Source organism: Amblyomma maculatum, chromosome 3 (genome assembly GCF_055883805.1).
Source record: "Amblyomma maculatum isolate TAMU_Amacu chromosome 3, ASM5588380v1, whole genome shotgun sequence".
In the NCBI taxonomy this organism is placed as follows: Eukaryota; Metazoa; Arthropoda; class Arachnida; order Ixodida; family Ixodidae; genus Amblyomma; species Amblyomma maculatum.
The window spans coordinates 85042962-85056999 of record NC_139346.1 but is presented as its reverse complement, the minus strand read 5'-3'; the positions used below and the strand labels follow the sequence as shown (position 1 = coordinate 85056999).

Below are 14038 nucleotides of genomic sequence, written 5' to 3'. Positions count from 1 at the left end.
GATAATTTCTTATATATTTGCATGATTTATTCATTGTTCAGTTGGTTTGATGAACACTTGCGAAGTGGTGTAAGCATTATTTAATGAATGAGAAATGTTGTCGAAAGCGATATCAATACTATGAAAGTTATCGTTTCTGGCCGTAGTCGACGCTCGTAATTTTTGTGGTTTTTTTTTTGTTTTTAGCCTTTGTTCAAAGTCCAGAAGTGCTGTCGAATTAAGCATTTGCGGCGCTCACAGCGCCTAATTATTTTGAGAACAAGCTGAACTCGCTCACGCATTTTCACGCTACGCAATTAACATGTATGACCTTTAACCTTAGATCGAGATATGTGCCGAGGTTAATAATAATTCAAAGAAAAGATGTAATTTCGCTCCACGATGGCAACCGCAACTGAAGCCAAATATGAGTGGTTGGCAGCGAAACGCGACATGCACCAAGTACAGCACTGTTTTCGACTGTAGTGGGATGGAACTTTAAAAAAAAAACGTCAGTTCTTAACCATGGGTGCTGCTGCGCTGAACAGCCAAAAAAAAAAAACAGTTTTTAATATTTCGCTATACCGAACCAGCCAAAGGCATCATGATTCTTGAGCTAGCAAGTTGGTTTGACACTTACCTTTTATTTCCGAACCCAGAAATACTAACAGCGACACAGTGCGGATGAATTGTGCATGGTGGTTACTACAGACTTAAGTTGTATCCGACTATATACCACCGGTTTTCAGAGCTAGGCAGCGTCATGTAGCGCTGTACTAAAGCCAAGTATTCCGTTAACCATAAGATCAGTATTTTGCCGCAGTCTCGGAGCATTTGTTGTACGTTTGGCATCTCTTTAGAGCTGGTCTACCAAAAGAAAAAAAAAACATTTGAGTATATTCCTTGTGCACATATTCACATATGCTACGACACTAAGAGAAATTGGTGCTAAGCCGGACACTGCCAAGCGTATACACGCTTAGTTCCTTTATTTCGTTTTAGCTTCTGAATTATCGATTTTGTTCAGTCGTGAAAATGTGTCGTTTTCTTTGGCAGCGTTATGAGAATCCTAGTCAGCTTAAATTGAGAAAACAACCGTGCAAATTTCAAGGCAAAAACGCTTGTGTCGCAAATGCGTTCACGGTTAATGGAAGCAATTGAAGTGGACAGAATTAGCATAAGTATTGCACCACTGCCGTAAACTATAATCTGAAGAAAGAGAAAGCATTTCAGGCTTTATAATTACAACCTCTCTGCTCTGTCGATAGTTTTAAACACCCGCTCTAGTACGGCTTCGGCAAAGACTGCTCTTTTGATGTGACCATATGAACGTGAACTGTCATATATCATTTACGTCAGCATGTTTTAGGGAATGTTCTATCATCTGCTTTTGAATTCTACCAGCTATATATTTAGCAGTGATTTTAAATGCTGCTGATCGAATTGCTTGCTCGGGCTTTATTTCGATTCGTGACTCCGCGCTCGTGGGCACCGTGGTTTTTCTTGACTGCGATTTTAGGAGGTGTCTTAGTCAATACAGAATGGTTCTTTTATCACATCACGCAGGGCGGCTTAAGCTACGACAATGTGTGTGAGATGGAGTATCTCGGCCAGGTGATATCGGAAACATTGCGCTTGTACCCCTCGCTTCACGGGTAAGTTATGCTAGTGAGAACCTATCTGCTTGTTCATAGTGTGCCGCTTTACAGGGATGTCGCCATTGAAGAACCAGAAGGTGATGTTTGTCACTGAGCGAGGCGCAGCTGATATTTTTCGATTAGCATGAACGACCTCACAGTATTCGCCCTTCCCTCCAAAGCAAATCATATAGTGTGATATTAAGCTGCCTTCAAGAATAGTCACAAAATTGCAAGAAACAGATGCTCTTTCAGCATCGCAGAGGCGGATTTATGAGAGGGGTAAGACAATCGAGACATTCTACATGCGATGACCGTTCTTGCCCTATATATTGAAGAAAAAACATGAAAATGAAATTGAATTCCACCTCTCTAAACAGCAGCCCATACTTTCGCCCCTGGACGAGTAACTCTATATGATGAACATGCCCACATGAAAAGGAGGTATAGATCAGCTTTTCTAAAACCAGAATTCATCAATCTAAGCATCTTCGTGAAGTTACTGTCCCCCCAGTAGTAATTCATGTTGCAGATATTGTAACGATAGCCTCAGCCTAGCTATGCTTTCGCATTCCTCGTGCAGTGCCGAGTATGCGAAGCCGTAGAGTGATGTTCATTTAAGAAAATTTCTTCTTGTTCGAGGAATTTGAGGTTAGAAATTCGAGAAAATGCTTACAAAGTTTTAGGAAGTTTTAAAGGCCAAAATAGTCTCACTTTCTCAGTATTGCTCGAAGCGTAAAGTTGCTGCATTTAAGAGGGCCTCAAATGAATAGTTTATTCCAGTGACGTGTACTTTCGGCTGTGATGTAAAGACCTTGCATGCAGGGCATAATCTTAACTAGGTGGAAATAACTGTTTCAGGTTTGTTCAAAGAGAATGCGATGACGGCTACGAATACAGAGGCATGCGCTTTCCTAAAGGAACAGTGGTTGGAGTACCGGTTCTCAAGATGCACTACGATCCAAGGTTCTGGGAGGAGCCCAAGAAGTTCGACCCGGAAAGGTATCTTAGTGGCCAGTTTCACTGTCGTTGGCCTGGAAACAAAATTCGGCTGAGTCCAGTAGAAGATTCTGGTTGCTTACCCTAAACTGTAAAAAAAAAGCCAGAATTCGAGAAACGCTCAGGTATTTTGGTTCTTCAGTGCCAGGTAAGGGTAATAGGAGGAGTACCAGCAGAGCAACAAGTTTGAGAACGCTACGCTCAGCGGCGTTCATAGAGATATGAGCCAGGCATGCCCAACTGGGATTTTTGGTCAATGGATAGAAGAATGGATGCTTGCTTCGGTGAGAGGCATATAGGAAAAGGTATAAATGGAGGACCACGGGACCGGGGTGGTACATCTTTATATATGCCATTCCCTAACCGTGACATCATAGGGCGACATTTAGGACCATTATACGTAGATGGTTACCCGCGTTACCAAAAAGCTAATTTCAATCAATTTTCGAAGCTACACACTTTTATGGCTTGCCCTGGCATCAGATACTCGCGAGCACCGGACAATACCACAAGCGATGGCGATGGCGATATGGTCGTACCCTTTTGAACGGGCGATCACCCAGTGGGATCTGACCAGCAAAAAAAAAAAGGGAAAAAGGAGAGTACAGATGTTAGTTCACTCCACGTCTTTGCGCCGCTCCGCCCGCACTGCTCCTCGTGTCCACCAGAACTCCAGGCGTCTCTTCGTACATTCCACGACTGCACCAAGGAATTCTACTCCGCTCCCCTCTTCATGTGACGCCGCGACGCCGTCGGTGCTTCCCTCTGCCGTGTCAGCCGTGTTGCCTGCGAAGCCAAGGGCGACCGGCAGCGACGCCGTGCGAGGGGTGGGAGAAATCGAACACATCCAAGTATCACGTGCTCCAAAGTTTCCTCCTCCGCTCCGCAGAGGGCGCAGTCGGATACGCACTTGCTATTGAACCTAGATCGACACTGCCGCGTCCTCAAGGCTCCACACCTGGCTTCAGCCAGTAGCCCGCTCCCCACGGAGTTGTCATAAAATGGTTCTGAGTAGCTGTTGATGGCATAGAACTAGTGATTTGCCTAGGCGTCCCATTAGAGGGTGAAAAACTACCTCACATGTTTTTCTGAACACACGCCCTTAAATCGTACCGATTTCTTAATACTGATCACCACCAAAAATGACTACAGTCCAGCCCACTTATAACAGCCGCAGATATAACGAACGCTCGCTTAGTACGAACGAGGGCGGTGCTACCGTCAAAATATATATTGGGGCAATGGCACAGTGTCTCACATAGAACGAACTGTTGTGGCCTCAACACTTGGTTAGAGCGAACGCGAAGCTGTCGGGTCCCCGCAGTTGACCGATCCGGCGGCGTTTGGCGTGGTTTCGCTCGACTGCGAACCCGCGGCAGGCGAATTTCGCGCATTTTGAGTTCCCCTGACACGACGCGAACACAGAGCGAACAAAGCGTCCCCCGGCGCTCCTTTGCGGGTAAAATAAAGTAAAAAAAAGCGCGCGTTGAAAAATGTAAACGAAAAAGCGCGCCCGGTGACGAAAGAGAAGGTGGCGCCGCCCGCGTCGCTGCGATGCATCCACGTGATCTGCGTCCGCCAATCCGGAAAGTCAGGCGCCTGCTCTACCGGCTCAAACCGGTTCTCCACATGTTGCTCCGTTGCCACCCCGCGCTGAGGGCATTGCGCTGTCGATACTTTCTGTGCGATGGCACTGCGTTGACATCGTTGCCGCATCCGTGCCTTTCCCAGATCGGGCAGTTGACGGCTGCCTCAAAGCGCGAGCCCAAGGGCTTGACTTGCGCCTGGTGCGATGGAGGACTGTACGCCGACCTCTTCAGGTGCAAAAAGGAAAGCTGTCGACATCGCAACGAAGATGGCCATTGTTAACGAACTTGCTCAAGGTGCAAAAAACCGCGAACTGATCAAGAAGTACGGACTGTCAAAATCGACCATTTCAACCATTGCTAAGGGTAAGGAAAAGGTTCTTGGTGCTACCTTGAATACCGACGCAACGACTAGAAAGCGCCTTCGCAAGGCGACCTACGCGGGCGTTGAGGACGCACTGCTGAAGTGGTTCGCTGACGCCCGGTCTCGCAACGTTCCGATCAGTGGACCGCTGATGCTCTCCAAGGCTAAAGACTTCGCCTTTCTTTTGGACTTTCCCGATTTCAACCCAGGCAATGGATGGCTCCACCGGTTTAAGGCTCGCCACGGAATTGTTTTCAAGGCGGTCGTCGGCGAGGTCGCGTCTGTGAACAACGAGGACGTCGATGCGTGGCTTTCCGACAAGCTCCCAACAATCACGAGCTATGCTCCACGGGACGTTTACAATGCCGACGAAACTGCGTTGTTTTATCAGATGTTGCCATCTAAAACGCATGCCTTGAAAGGCGACAAGTGCGCAGGAGGGAAGAACAGCAAGTTGCGCATAACCGTTCGTCGGTGCGTCAATATGGACGGCAGTGACCGGCGGCTGCCTTTTGTCACTGGCAAGTCACGTAAGCCGCGATGCTTTGGAAGCTACGTGCCCGTATGCTACAGCAACAATAAATACAAAAGCCTGGATGAGTCGTGACATATTTGCTGAGTGGCTTGTCGAGTTCGACCGCGACATGGCACGAAAAAACAGGAAGGTCCTGCTCATGCTGGATAACTGTGCGGCGCACCATGTGCAGCCTTCCTTGAGTGCGGTGACAGTGCTCTCCTTGCTTCCCAATGCAACCTGCAAAATTCAGCCGCTGGATATGGGCATCATTCATTCGTTCAAGGTGTGCTACCGGCGGCGCGTCATCCAACGCTTGTTGATCGCGATTGATGCTGCCATGCCAGTTCGCATCAGCTTGTTTGCCGCCGTGGAGATGTTGAAAACGGCGTGGATGGAACTCACCGCGAAGTGCATAGCAAATTGCTTCCGCAAGGCGGGGTTTATGGGCCCAGGCACCGAGGACGCCTTAGATTCCCCACCGGAAGGCCGGTCGCACGAGGACTTGTGGCAACGCGTCGTTGACACGCAGCTGGCCGGACCTGACGTTGCCTGGGACGATTTAGTTTCTGCTGATGACGACGCCGACATTGCGGAGCCATGCACTGACGAAGCTATTGTGCGTGAAGTGCGAGCCCTTCCAGAGACCGACGAGGACGATGACGAGGATGCTGCTCTACCGCCGGTTGCTGTGAACGGTTCAACCGCGAACGGTTACATCGCGTCGCTTAAGGAACTCGTGTGCAGCAGAGGCCTTGGCGATGAACATATTACCGCGCTGGAAAAATTAGAAACGACAGTGATGAGATCAGCTTTGAAGAAGCAGACATGCATCTCGGACTTTTTCAAAAATAAAGTTGACTTTTGTCTCGCTTGCTCTTTTTGCCCGTATTATAGGTGGTCCACTTACCACAAACTTTGGATACAACGAATAAATGCCGCGTGACGATCAAATTCGTTATAAGTGGTCTGGACTGTATTCTGTTTCGCCTGTATCCTAATAAGCCCCCTACTCCTATCAAAAATTCAGAGATCCCTTAATTTCATCTATCGGAGAATTACTTTAGCATAAACACACGTGATCCGCACAACATTTCCACAATCCCTGTGGTTAGTTTCGCGTTAGGAGGCAGAACTGCCCGCGCGAGAGTTAATTTTTCGCCTCCACGATAAGAGAACGTCCATCGCCAGTGCGTCGCCGGCACTGGTCTAGTGGACGAAGATTAGAGCTAGGCGCGGAAGTCTTCGAGGCAAGGAGTGAGGGTGCACACTGGCGCGCAAACAGTGCCTGGCCTCTTGCTTTCTCATTATGTTCCAGCAGACGTGGCGCGCTGGTAATAACGAGGTCCCTGTCGAGCAAGCGGAATCTCAAGAGCGCGTAATATCAAGCATCGCCATAATCGTTACCACCCGCACGCCCGGGGATCTTATTCACCCGCACCTTGGCATGCTATGGGTGAAAAAGCTTGATGTTGTGCCGTCACAAGTGCTGCCTGAAGAGCCTGCTGTGTTTTTTTTTTGTCATACTTAACTTCATTTTTGAGGTTTTGTATTAGTACGGCACGTTATGAAAAACGTTTTCGCGGTAGAGAATAAAAAAATGACAATTAATGCGCTGCCAGATATAGGTTTGAATGTTTTCACAAGCAAATGACCGCAGTAACGACTGTTTCTATAAGGACTGAACCGTGTCCTGGGCCAAATTTGAGCGGGACACATCAAGATCATGCCTTTGATAGCTCCAAACCACATTTCAGCCATGGACAAAGTGTACTTTCGGGTAGCCAGGTCCAGATCTGGGTTTGCCCCCCCCCCCCCCCCCCCCATGTTGAAACGCCAAAGCATTACTCAATTTTCACACGATTGTGTCTCCATCTCGTCAGGCATGTGTCGGGGTAATGGCAACAAACAATTCCTTTGTAAACTCTTTATAACTATCTTATTATCTCCTTACCACTTTCTGTCACAATCGAAACATCCATCCTATAACTTTCTTACCAAAAGGTACTGTCTTTACATCACTCACAAAAGCACTACAAGGTTAATTTGAGTTATAATTGCTTCCCACGAGAAATTCTTTGGTTCTTATCCGCTTCAGCCGAGCTTTTCTGAGACTTTTGTTACTTCTCTGACGCACGAGAACCACATTCACATCGCTCAAATTGCACAGTGTGGCCAGCCCATAAAAATAAAGATTCAGTTCGAAAACGTCGACCACTTTACGTGGTAGCACAGCCAAGGTGTCGGTCCCCTCTCTTCCCAAGCAGGGTAGAAGAGTCGTGGTTTGTACATATGATACTTCTACAATACACTAAACGCGCTGCACTCGTTTTTCAAGACAGTGCTTATATAGGTCACATTTTCAACTTTATAGAGTAGCAGTCAAAATAATCAATTTCATCCTAACAAATTTTTCAGGCACATACGGTTGCAACCACCTTTCATAAATGAGGCCAGCTAGTAGCAGAAAAAAGCACTAGCGCAGGTAGCAACCCTAACAGAAGGCCGGCTGCAGACAGAGCTTTTGGCTAGTGCCACGTACTCTACAACCCTCTAACTTTTTTCGGCACTGAAAACAAAAAGTTGTCGCATAGTATATACTCAAACACTGAGATGCGAAAATAATCTTTCCGGCAAGGTGTACCGAATTACGCGGTAATTTACCAAGGAATAGTATCAAAGGAAGCTTCTGTGCTAAGCTGGACGTGATAAAGGACAAACGAGGCAAAGACCTCACTGAAGCTTCAGAGATAAAGAAGAGGTGGCAGGAATACACAAAAGAACTGTACAAGAAGGACCCGAATGTGCAAACCCTACATAAGACGGTTGTGATTACTGATCTCGAGCCGGGCATTCTGAAGAGTGAAGTTGAATGGGCCTTAGCCAGCCTTGCTAAGAACAAAGCTAGCGGAATTGATGGCATTCCAGCTGAGTTGCTTCAAAACCTCAACCATGACGCCGTTACATTCTGTATACATTATGTAAGAAGATTTGGACAACCCTGCAGTAGCCACAGGATTGGAGGAGGTCAGTTTACATCCCCATTCCAAAGAAAGGCAGTGCCAAAGATTGTTCCAACTACAGCACGATCGCGCTTATTTCGCATGCTAGCAAGGTGATGTTGAAAATCCTCCAAGGTAGGCTGCAGAAGTATATAGATCGGGAGCTCCGGACGTGCAAGAGGATCATGGAAAAATCGAGAGAGTTACAGAAACCCATCTACTTCTGCTTTATTGATTATGCGAAAGCGTTTGACTGCGTAGATCACAGCAGATTGTGACAAGCTCTCCAAGAGATGGGAGTTCCATTTCACCTCATCCGTCTCCTCAGGAACCTGTATGAAGGGCAAGAGGCCACAGTCAGAACTGGGCATGGTCTTACTGATTGGTTTCCGATCGAGAAAGGAGTGAGGCAAGGCTGCATACTGTCGCCCTGCCGATTTAGCCTATATGCAGTGTGCATCATGAGGAAGGCCGGTCTGGATGAGTCTTCAGATGGAGTGAAGATTTTTGGAAAACGTATCTTGATATGCGGATGATATAACTTTAATGGCAGAAAGTGAAGTGGAACTCAAGAGACTTCTGATGCGCGTACAAGAAGAGAGTGAGACGTTTGGGCTTAAACTGAACATTAAAAAGACAAAGATCATGGCGTCTTGCCCTATCAAGTCCTGGAGCATCAATGGACAAGAACTGGAAGCTGTGACAGATTTTCTGTTCTTGGGCTCCAAGATTACCCCAGAAGGAGACTGCAGCCATGAAATTAGGAGACGCCTGCTTTTGGGAAAGAGAGCAATGGTTAGCCTTGACCGCCTAGTAAAGAGCAGAGACATTAGTCTGCCAAACAAGATCCGTATAACTCGTGCTATGGTCTTTTCATTTGTGATGTATGGATGCGAGAGTTGGATTGTGAAAAAGGCTGACCGCCGAAGAATTGACGCGTTTGAATTGCGGTGCTGGCGAAGACTCTTGAGAGTTCCTTGGACTGCCAGAAGGACAAATCAGTCGATATTGTCGACCATAAACCCTGTCTGCGCATTGCAGGGTCAAATTCTAAAGTTAAAGCTAAGCTACTTTGGTCATCTGATGAGGATAGAGGAGTCGCTGGAGAAAGATTTGATGTTGGGAAAGGTTGAGGGTCGCCTGAGAAGGGGTAGGCAGCGAACGCGGTGGATAGATGGCATCCTCAAGGCACTGCAGACGAAGTTATGTGATGTTCGGAAGATAGTGAGAGACCGGAAAGCGTGGCGTGACATGGTCCATAGGGTCACGAAGAGTCGGACACGACTGAACGACTGAACTGAGTACTTTGAAGGAATGTTTTTTGAATAATTACCCTTTTTGCCGCCATTTTGAGAGTCCCAATTTTTTTTTCTTTTCAATTCGCCAGCCTCGCCATTGATAACAGATCCAAAAAGGCAATATGTGCAGCCTGTGAACGGGCCATCGCAGGTAGTCAAATAGAAATAAGACAGCTGTAAAATTATAATCGGAATAAAGGCACGGATTTCATGGACTATTCTAATATTCAAAAAGCAGTAGAGAGGCAGCCGAACCACGCTCAGCTTCACTACATCCTCAAAGCATACTCCCGTATATGGTCAAAAACGTTTTTTCACGTACCAACGACCGCCGCCCGGTACACTGTAAATACGAATAAACCCGCAAGAAAGTACAAAGGAGGTGACATGTCTAGCGCATTTAATTTTAGACCACGGCATTCTCTCTACGCTCTGAAGTGGATTTTAACCACTAAACGTACGGAATGGTATACTGTTGGCAACAGACATATATTCCCTCCTCAAATCATGTTTATTTCATGCAGTCAGCAACAGCAAGAAACATTTAACGGCTGCAAAAGGCGTTTTGAGGTTCGCCATTCGAATAAGTTAAAAGATCAGATTAAATGTTTATAATTGCTGGATCTCCACATGTTTTCAATTGAGAATCAGCTTCTCTTACTGTTCTTTAATTCTAGTAATGCAATTCTATCCCAAAGTTTGGTAAGAAGGCCATGGCTTTACAAAAGAGTGCGCTAGAGCACATGCTTCCTTGTTTTTACTTTCTTATGGATTTATTCGTGTTTTGAATGGAGGATTGGAAGTCCATTTGTTACTATCGCGAAAGTGTTCACAGTACTTCTGCATCAGTGTAAACCACAAGACCAATTCAAATGTTTGTAAAGCGAAAGCTTTACTGGCCTAGCTGGAGCCAAGGTTATCGGCGGGCCAGATTTGACCTCAGGCGCGGCGCGTAGAGCTGGTGCCGCGCTCCTTCGCACTTGCAGCGCCCAGAGCCGGCGGAGCTCGCTTCTGCTGCTGCTCCGCTTCTCCTACTTCGCCCACCTGCTGCTTCTTCTTGTTCTTCCTACACCCTGAAAGCTTTATTCGTAACGGTGCATATCTCCACAGATATACGACGTTGCGTGATACAATGCCACACAGCCCTCCAGTCCACTGCCTACTATTTCCTTCCAGCGCCACCATTAGCTACCTGGCTCGCCGCCTGTGACTTCTTCTTTCAAAATGGCCTCGACACATTCGTGTCGTCATGATCCGGCTGTGGTGTCCTTGGGGTTCGCAAGGAGGCACGGATGCACGGAGGAGTTAAGCCACAGCAAACCCTGTCTGGCCATGCTTATATTCGAGCTTTCATTCAGTACACTACAGGTTATATACGAGTTTACCTGGCTTGGGAACACAACATAACCAAAGCTTTTGCTTGTATAACCGGTATTAGCCGAAATAAGTCGCAGCCATTTTTTCTTCGAAAAGTCTAGCAATTTCAAGCCGTCACAATTCTGCACTAAGAAGCACTTCACTGGCTGCTATAGGTTTTGGCTGGAAACTTATTTTGCCTGCTGGCCCACACAGTGCTTCTTGAAATGTTTGCTATTTTCGGGAACTTCTTTTGATACTTCTGTGGAAAGGAGAGAGAATTCGCTTCCAGACCTGGTGTCTCTTGGAAAGTAACAACACTTTCCACGCGTGAAATTCAGGAGCTCCCAACATTAAAAGTATTGATACGATCTCTGATACACTCTCCTTTTATGAGTACCAGCAGGGCGAGGGGTCGAAGCGCTAAGTTTATTTTCAACTGTTCTGCTTAGACAGACGTCTTATCAATTTCAAACTGTCCTAAACTAAAAATATTTGAAAACTACTTATTTTGGAAACAAAAATAAGAACATATCATCTAGCTGGAGATTCGCACATTCCTCCCTCATTTTGACGCAGGTTCAGCAGTAAAAACAAGCGCAAGATAACAGCGATGGCCTACTTGCCGTACGGAGCTGGCCCCAGAAACTGCATCGCTCTGCGCTACGCGGAACTCATGCTCAGGGTGTCCTTGGCAACGCTCGTATCTAGGCTGAAGCTATCGCCTAGCGAAGAACCGAAGGTGATGCTTGGCAGAATTTCCACCTGCCGCTTTAAGAAAAGTTGTCTCTGTATCCGTACTGCAAACTTTTCACGAACAAATGGAAAGGTCAATTGTAGGTTAGGCTGTTTCCTCGCAACCAGAAACTATGCAAGCATCATACAGGGGCACATATAGTCTATTACAGCTCTATTAGATTGCCGTTTTCAGGAAATTTCCTTTACCGTGATGTACAATGTGCCACACTAACGCTATGTTAAAGCTGTTAACCCATACAAACAAATGATCTCAGTAGTTCTTGCGTGCACGCTAGTTGGATAGATGTTTCTGCAGACCTCTGGCGCTGCACAGAACACTCTCTCTCCGTGGTGGCGACTATAAACAATCCAATCCAGTTGGGATTTCTGTATTCAGCGGCCTGTAAAGCCACACCTCTTCTGTCACTCTCATTTTGCACGGACGCCCCTGAGCATCAGGGCGCCAGAAATAGAATCTCTTAACATGGCACCAAGTTTTGTTGAGTTAGTGATTAAAAGTGAACTTCAACAGTTACAGTTACATGTAATCGTACAGACGCTGAATGTCTTGTGAATATAAGGAAATGGTGTCTCTAAGTAAGAAGCAAGTAGCAAAACATTACGCCGTTACTCTTCAGTGCACTAACGAAGTAAGCAGGATAATAAATACCCGGTTCGAGTTTATTCATTTTCAATAAAAATAACAAATTATGTGGTCGGAAAACGTCGTGTTCCTGTCTTTCTTTACTTTTGTGCTTAAGCTTGTGTTTCCTTCTCTGTTTACCAGAAATAAGTGGCTAACAAAACTAATATTACTTGCTCACTCATTTTATGCAGACTCAAGGCAGCTTCCGGTCAAGCTTCATCGTTCTGGTTCCTGACAAGGGCATATGGCTGCGCATAGAGAAGATTCCCTCCGCTTGATGCCCCTGTCTTAGGCGGCTACTGAAACATCAACCATTTCTGCTCTGTGGAAGGCGCTTGATCGACAGACATGAGATGAGCGAATCATCCTGAATGAAGACTCCTCCCTCTTCTTCTATGATTCTTCGTGATTTATGCAGTGTTTCGGTTTCACAGTTTCGTTAGCTGAAAACATACCCAGCTTTCCTGGGTGTTACTGGTTGACCGCGATGAGCTCTATCTGTACTTTTGTTCCAGTGAATTGCACCGCGCGACTTAAATGTAATTGTAAAACTAAATGTTTCAGGCGGATACAAAAACGTGCGAAATATATTGAACAATCGATGTTCGTGGCATGGCATCGAATGGTCAGCGCAGCCCCACTCTTGGTGCTGTCTACGCAAACTATAAACAGCTGCTTGAGCTTCCGCTCCCGCTACAGCTATGCTTACAACATTCACACATACGAAGACTGGACAACCCGCAGCGCCGACCTCAATTAGTGTAGCGCCCTCACCTAACCACTGACTGAAGTCATCCTTGTGAGTAAACATACCTATATAAAAGAATGAATAAATTTTACGGCCTCCTGCCGCCAGGGAAACTTCACTTACTGAGTTCTTTACTAAATTTGCTACGTTTTACATCTCTTATATGAAGGAAAGACGCCAACAGTCGGCGAGGCCAAGGAAAGCGTTGGGGATGGTACTTTATGTCTTTTTTTTTACGTTTACTTGAATAATCACAGAAATTAGTAATGTAATCTGTTTAGGGGAAAGATAATTAAACACAAAGTAGAAGAAAAAACAACGTGCCGATGGTGGGAACCGAACCCACGACCTCCGAATAACGCGTCCGGTGCTCTTCCAACTGAGCTACATCGGCCGCTGTCGCCCCTGCTACTTTCTTGGGTATTTATGTTGTCTGTATACGAACCTTGAGAGTGTTCACCAGCGCCACCCGCAGCCATAGCGGCGGACGTGGAACGTCTTTTATACCGCCAGCGTCACGTAGAACGTGATCAAGAGCGAGGGCGAAAGCTGTGCTAGAACCCTCTTACGCTACCTATGGCTTCAAGACTGCCAGAACCGAGACCCCCGTAAGCTACAAGCAGATCAATTAAGGGGAAATGAGGGGGCTCGTTATAATACATGAAGGCAAGAAGCCAACAGTCGGCGAGGCCAAGGGAAGCGTTGGGGATGGTACTTTGTCTTTTTTTTTAATGTTTACTTGAATAATCATAGAAATTAGTAATGTAATCTGTTTAGGGGAAAGATAATTAAACACAAAGTAGAAGAAAAAACAACGCGCCGATGGTGGGAACCGAACCCACGACCTCCGAATAACGCGTCCGGTGCTCTTCCAACTGAGCTACATCGGCCGCTGTCCCCCCTGCTACTTTCTTGGGTATTTATGTTGTCTGTATACGAACCTTGAGAGTGTTCACCAGCGCCACCCTCAGCCATAGCGGCGGACGTGGAACGTCCTTTATACCGCCAGCGTCACGTAGAACGTGATCAAGAGCGAGGGCGAAAGCTGTGCTAGAACCCTCTTACGCTACCTATGGCTTCACGACTGCCAGAACCGAGACCCCCGTAAGCTACAAGCAGATCAATTAAGGGGAAATGAGGGTGCTCGTTATAATACATGAAGGAAAGAAGC

General features: G+C 46.5%; 1 pseudogene across 1 annotated transcript in view; it reads left to right on the top strand.

Annotated features, from left to right (window-relative positions):
* Window positions 1–12879, top strand: part of LOC146195162 (cytochrome P450 3A31-like) — a 29815-nt pseudogene extending 16936 nt beyond the window's left edge. Inside the window, exons 10-13 of the transcript XR_014705702.1 lie at window positions 1546–1634; window positions 2478–2618; window positions 11315–11477; window positions 12311–12879. The product of XR_014705702.1 is annotated as a cytochrome P450 3A31-like (transcript). The remainder of the gene's footprint in view (window positions 1–1545; window positions 1635–2477; window positions 2619–11314; window positions 11478–12310) is intronic.
* The last annotated feature ends 1159 nt before the right edge of the window (window positions 12880–14038 follow it).